This window comes from Rutidosis leptorrhynchoides, chromosome 2 (assembly GCF_046630445.1).
Source record: "Rutidosis leptorrhynchoides isolate AG116_Rl617_1_P2 chromosome 2, CSIRO_AGI_Rlap_v1, whole genome shotgun sequence".
NCBI lineage: Eukaryota > Viridiplantae > Streptophyta > Magnoliopsida > Asterales > Asteraceae > Rutidosis > Rutidosis leptorrhynchoides.
In genome coordinates this window covers 52,931,289-52,937,288 of record NC_092334.1, presented here as the reverse complement: position 1 = coordinate 52,937,288, position 6,000 = coordinate 52,931,289, and positions in this window count along the sequence as shown.

The window sequence follows — 6,000 nt, the reverse complement described above, 5'->3', positions numbered from 1 at the left end:
GTAACGGAACCTCTAAGTATGGAAGATCGAATGAGAGCCACACGCACGGGCCAAGGTCACGCCATTATTAAGCCAGAAGTTAATGCGCCAGATTATGAAATCAAAGGACAAATTCTACACATGGTAACTAACCAATGCCAATTCAGTGGTGCACCGAATGAAGATCCTAACGAACACCTTCGTACGTTTAAAAGAATTTGTACACTATTCAAAATTCGAGAAGTGGAAGATGAGCAGATCTATCTCATGTTGTTTCCCTGGACTTTAAAGGGAGAAGCCAAAGATTGGTTAGAATCGTTACCTGAAGGGGCGATTGACACATGGGATGTTTTAGTTGAAAAATTTCTTAAACAATTCTTTCCGGCATCCAAAGCCGTGAGACTTCAAGGAGAAATTGTTACGTTCGCGCAAAAGCCAAATGAAACATTATATGAGGCGTGGACAAGATTCGGAAGGATGTTGAGAGGATGTCCTCAACACGGATTAGATACTTTTCAAATAGTACAAATATTCTACCAAGGCGTAGACGTTGCTACACGAAAAGACATCGACATAACAGCTGGTGGTTCCATTATGAAGAAAACCGCAACTGAAGCTTACAAAATTATTGATAACACAGCCTCCCACTCTCATGAGTGGCATCAAGAAAAAGATATTTTTCGTTCATCTAAAGCGGCTAGAGCCGATTCTAGCCATGACTTTGATTCCGTTTCCGCAAAAATAGATGCTTTCGAAAGACGAATGGAAAAGATGAATAAAGATATTCACGCAATACGAATCAGTTGTGAGCTATGCGGTGGACCACACTTAATGAAAGATTGTAATGTTGAACCAACCATGGAACAACGAGAGAATGTTTCCTATATGAACCAAAGGCCTCAAAATAATTATCAACCGCCAAAGTTAAACTTCAATCGAAATCAAAACATTCTTTACAATCCAAACGGACCCAACAACAACTCGTACAACCAACAAGGTCCGAATAACCAACCAACTCAAAACAACACTTTCAATCAACAAAGACCTAGCTTGTATAAAACACCACAACAACCCGAAGAGAAAAAGCCAAATCTAGAAGAAATGATGGCAAAGCTGATTGAATCTCAAACACAATTCATTACATCTCAAACCCAAACGAATGAGAGGTTTGATCAGTCATTAAGAACTCAACAAGCTTCCATTTTGAATCTTGAAAAACACGTAGGTACTCTTGGTAGCATGATGAGTGAGAGGGAACAAGGAAATCTACCGAGTAATACTGAAGTAAATCCTCGGAATGAGAATGTTAACATGGTGTCAACAAATTCTGAAAAACCAGCTCCAGAAGTTGGGAAGGTTTTAGATGTGAGTAACAATGAAGAAGTTACACCACCACCACCAGAGTATGTAAAGCCAGTGGTGGCACCATATAAACCACCCATCCCGTTTCCAAGAAAAGGAGTTGAGTATGAGCAAGTAATAGGTAATAAAGTTGGTGATACCATTGGAAAGAAGAAGAAGAAGAAGTATAAGAAAGTGCAAGAAACAAAAACCGTAGAAGTAAACCCGGTGAAGACAGTTCCACCAAATCCTCCACCTAGGGTAGGTGATCCGGGTGAATTTATTGTTCCTTGTCTACTTAGTGACTGTGTCATGTATGATGCACTAGCAGATTTAGGTTCAAGTGTGAGTGTTATGCCTCTTTCATTATATAAGAGATTAGGTGTAGGTGAGTTAACTCCAACGGATATGAGTGTTCGACTCCTTGATCAAACCATTAAGCACCCAGTTGGAATTGCTAACAACCTACCCGTTCAAGTAGGTAATTTAACCTTTCTAGTCGAATTCATTGTCATTGACATAGAAGAGGACTCAAACGTTCCTCTAATTTTAGGTCGACCATTCTTAGCGTCCACCGGGGCGTTATTTGATGTAAGAAAGGGTAGAATGACACTTAGTAATTGTGACGCCCCGTACTAAATCATCATGTACGGACCATCATCAACAGGATCATTACAAGGTTAAGTACTATATGCGTTTTCAAAACAGAGTTTGCATTCATTAATAAAAGTGACGTCATAACATACGTCAATTGTTTTACAAATCAAAAGTATGCTTCACTAAGTAGAAGCATTAAATAAGTGTACGTGACCATAATGGTCGTTACATAACATAAGTTCATAAGTAAAAAGTTTGAATGCAACATAAGTAGTCATGCGATAACAACTCTAGGCAGCGGGTTCTACAGCACGACTAGTAAGATAGCGGAAGCGACTTCAAACACCTGAGAAAATACATGCTTAAAAAGGTCAACACAAAGGTTGGTGAGCTATAGTTTAAGTATAACAGTAATGTAAGTAGGCCACGAGATTTCAGTGCTACAACGAGCGTTTCAAAAGTATGTAAAAGTATATGCTTAACCGTGGGCACCCGGTAACTAACTTAACGTTTAATGTACCCCCTTAAAGTGCACTTGGCAAGTGCGTATAACCTCGAAGTATTAAACACTCGTTAAATGCTAGCGCTACTAGCCCGAGTGGGGATGTCAAACCCTATGGATCCATATCTAAGATTCGCGTTCACGGTTCAAAAACCAATGATTAAACGTTACCGAGCTAAAGGGAATGTTTCTGCCGTTATATAACCCACACATATATAAAGTTTAAGTACTCGTGCCTAGTATGTAAAACATAAAATCCGCATGTATTCTCAGTTCCCAAAATAAGTTAAAGTAAAAAGGGAATGCTATAACTCACTATGATTAGAAGTAACGGTAAGGTAGTAGTCGGGAAAGTGGTGTGCAAGTAACGGTCCAAACGTCCTCAACCTAAGTCAAATAGCACTAAGTCAATAAGTCGTTTCAAAAGGTTTACAAGTATGTAATTAAGGTCATAAGGGTCATCATCAATCATCATTAAACAAAAGGTAACAAGTAAGACTCGTTTATGAAAGTCGTTTAAAACAAAGGCTGACTTCGGTCAGTCACCACGGCCTCTACCCTTACTGAATTAAGGTGAGACCAGTGGTCATGGCTCCGTCTATGAGTCCCTTAAGTGTGGTAAAATTTACAGAAGCAAACTCGTCTTGGTTTGACCGTGGCGACGGTCTAAGTGCGAGTAGGTCAGAAATTTCTGCACAACGTTAAAGGACATGGTAACGATCGGAGGGCCATAAATCCTAAACCGTAACTCGGATTAAGACGAGTCCTATATGAAAAGTTATCTACTCGAAAAGTTCTATCTAAAAATCAAGGTTAGAACAGCCCAGGTCTACTGGTCTGTTCCAGAAGCATCAGGTCAGTGGGTTTTGGACAGAACAGTGGGTTTTGGAGAGTTCCGGTTGTCTCGGTGCTTGATGTTCATCACGGTTCTCATTCTTGATGCGTATAGCTTCAAGTGTACAACTCGTTGATGTGTTAACATCATTTTGACCAACGTTTGTCCATCATAACTCAAGTGCAAGTGTTGTAAGTGTTTGATGAACCAAGGTTCCATGTAAGTTTATGAACAAGTTCATGAACACTAAGAAAGATCACAACCAAGTGTTGGATCCATGATACTTGCACCAAAGTGTAAGCTCTTGTTGGTTTCATGTCCTTGTTCAAATGTGTAGTAAACAACTAACAATAAGAAATAAAGAAAATGAATGATAAGCCTAAACCAACCATGAAGGTGGTATTCTAGTAACATACAACAAACAAGAACACAAGTAACAAAAATTAAAGATTATAAACTTTAAATCTTTGAAATAAATAAAGTAGAAAGCTAACTAAACAAGAAGATGATTCATAGTTGCTCTTACTTTTAAAGATTCAACCCAAGTTGATCTTTAAGTGAAGTAACTTCAAAGTTACTTCAAGAACTACAAGTAGTAAAGAGTTTATACAACTATGAACTTTAATTCTTTGAAACAAATATGTAGAACATAACTAGAGAGATTATGTTCTTGATGTTCTTGTTAAATACAAGATATAAATGAAGAATCAAAACTAGAAAGTTTGATCTTGTAACTTAGTAAATAAAGACAAGTAAGTAAGTAAATAATAACTTAGTAATCTACAAGTAATTAAACTACAACAAGATTAAGTAACAAACAAAAAAGATGATGATGATTAATGTTTATGAAATCAGTTTTTACCAACAAAGAAAAGAAGAAAAGAAGTTGTTTCAAACACTTACAAGTATGAGAGAAAAAGAGAAGAAAGTTTGAGGGAATATGCAAGTAATGTGTGTGTGTTTTGAGAGAAGACTTCAAGTGAGTATGTAGTGTAAAAAGAAAATCAAATCACCACTATATGGTCTATATGGATTCGGCATTCAGCTGAAAGGGAGGGGGGGAAGGTTAAGTTTAATGGTTATTTGAATGAAAAGCTTGCAAAAGTTGGGTAAAAGGGTGGTGTACATGGGGATAACAAGTAATTTGATTCCAAATGCACAAACTAACTAGTTACTTATGAAAGTAATACTTACAAGTATGCAAGAGTGGGCTTAATGTCCATTAAAAGAAGTAGGGTGGGCTTGTGAGTCTTATTCAAGAGTCCATTACACTAATTAAAGCCCAAGTTGCAAATAATCCAAATAAGTCCAACTTAAGCCCAAGTAATTAACTAAAAGCCTTAGTTAATTAAAATGATTAATAAAATTAATCATGAATGTAAATAATATCTTAAAATATTATTCGTGCAAGTTCCGGGTGTCACAAAGACGTTTCGGGCATTTAAAGTTCAAGTACGGGCAATTAAAGCAACATGTAAATGTAATAACATACATTCGTTTAATCAAGCGTATTAATAATAATAATTATTAATAAATAACGTTGTAAATTCCAGGGTCGTTACATTACCCACCTGTTAAAGAAAATTTCGTCCCGAAATTTTAAGCTGAAGTAGATGGAGGAGTCGGGAAAAGATGAGGATACTTTCGCATCATTTGATCCTCTCGCTCCCAAGTAAACTCAGGTCCTCGTTTGGCATTCCATCGTACTCGTACAATCGGAATCTTGTTGCGTTTCAAAGTTTTGATCTCACGATCCATAATCTCAACAGGTTCCTCCACAAAGTGGAGTTTGTCATCAATAGTAAGTTCTTCCAAAGGTATGATGAGTTCGGGTGCAGCAAGACACTTCTTCAAGTTTGACACATGGAAGGTAGGATGAACTGAGCTCAATTGTGCTGGTAGATCCAAACGGTAAGCAACTGGTCCAACACGTTCCAAGATCTCGAAAGGACCAATGTATCGTGGGTTCAACTTTCCACGTTTTCCAAAACGGATCACACCTTTCCAAGGTGCAACCTTCAACATTACACGATCACCAACATTAAATTCAAAGTCTTTCCGTTTAAGATCGGCATAGCTCTTTTGGCGATCACGGGCAGTCTTAAGTCTAGCTTGGATCTGAGCAATCTTCTCCGTGGTTTCGTGAACTACCTCGGGTCCGGTGATTTGCTTTTCGCCTACTTCGGCCCAACAAATAGGAGATCGGCACTTACGACCATACAATGCTTCAAAAGGTGCAGCATTAATGCTTGAGTGATAACTGTTGTTGTACGAGAATTCGGCGAGTGGCAAATGCCTTTCCCAGGCCTTTCCAAAATCAATGACACATGCACGCAGCATGTCCTCCAAGGTCTGAATCGTTCGTTCACTTTGCCCGTCAGTCTGAGGATGATAAACAGTACTCATGTCAAGACGAGTTCCCATGGCTTCTTGCAAAGAACGCCAAAATCTGGAAGCAAAACGGGGATCGCGATCGGAGATGATTGATAAAGGTACACCATGACGAGATACAACCTCTTTGATGTACAGCTGAGCAAGTCTTTCCATTGTATCAGTTTCCTTCATCGCTAGGAAGTGTGCAGATTTGGTGAGGCGGTCAACAATAACCCAAATAGTATCGCATCCGCCCACCGTCTTCGGCAGCTTAGTAATGAAATCCATTGTGATCCTTTCCCACTTCCATTGTGGGATTTCCGGCTGTTGAAGTAACCCAGAAGGTCTCTGATGCTCGGCTTTAACCTTCGAG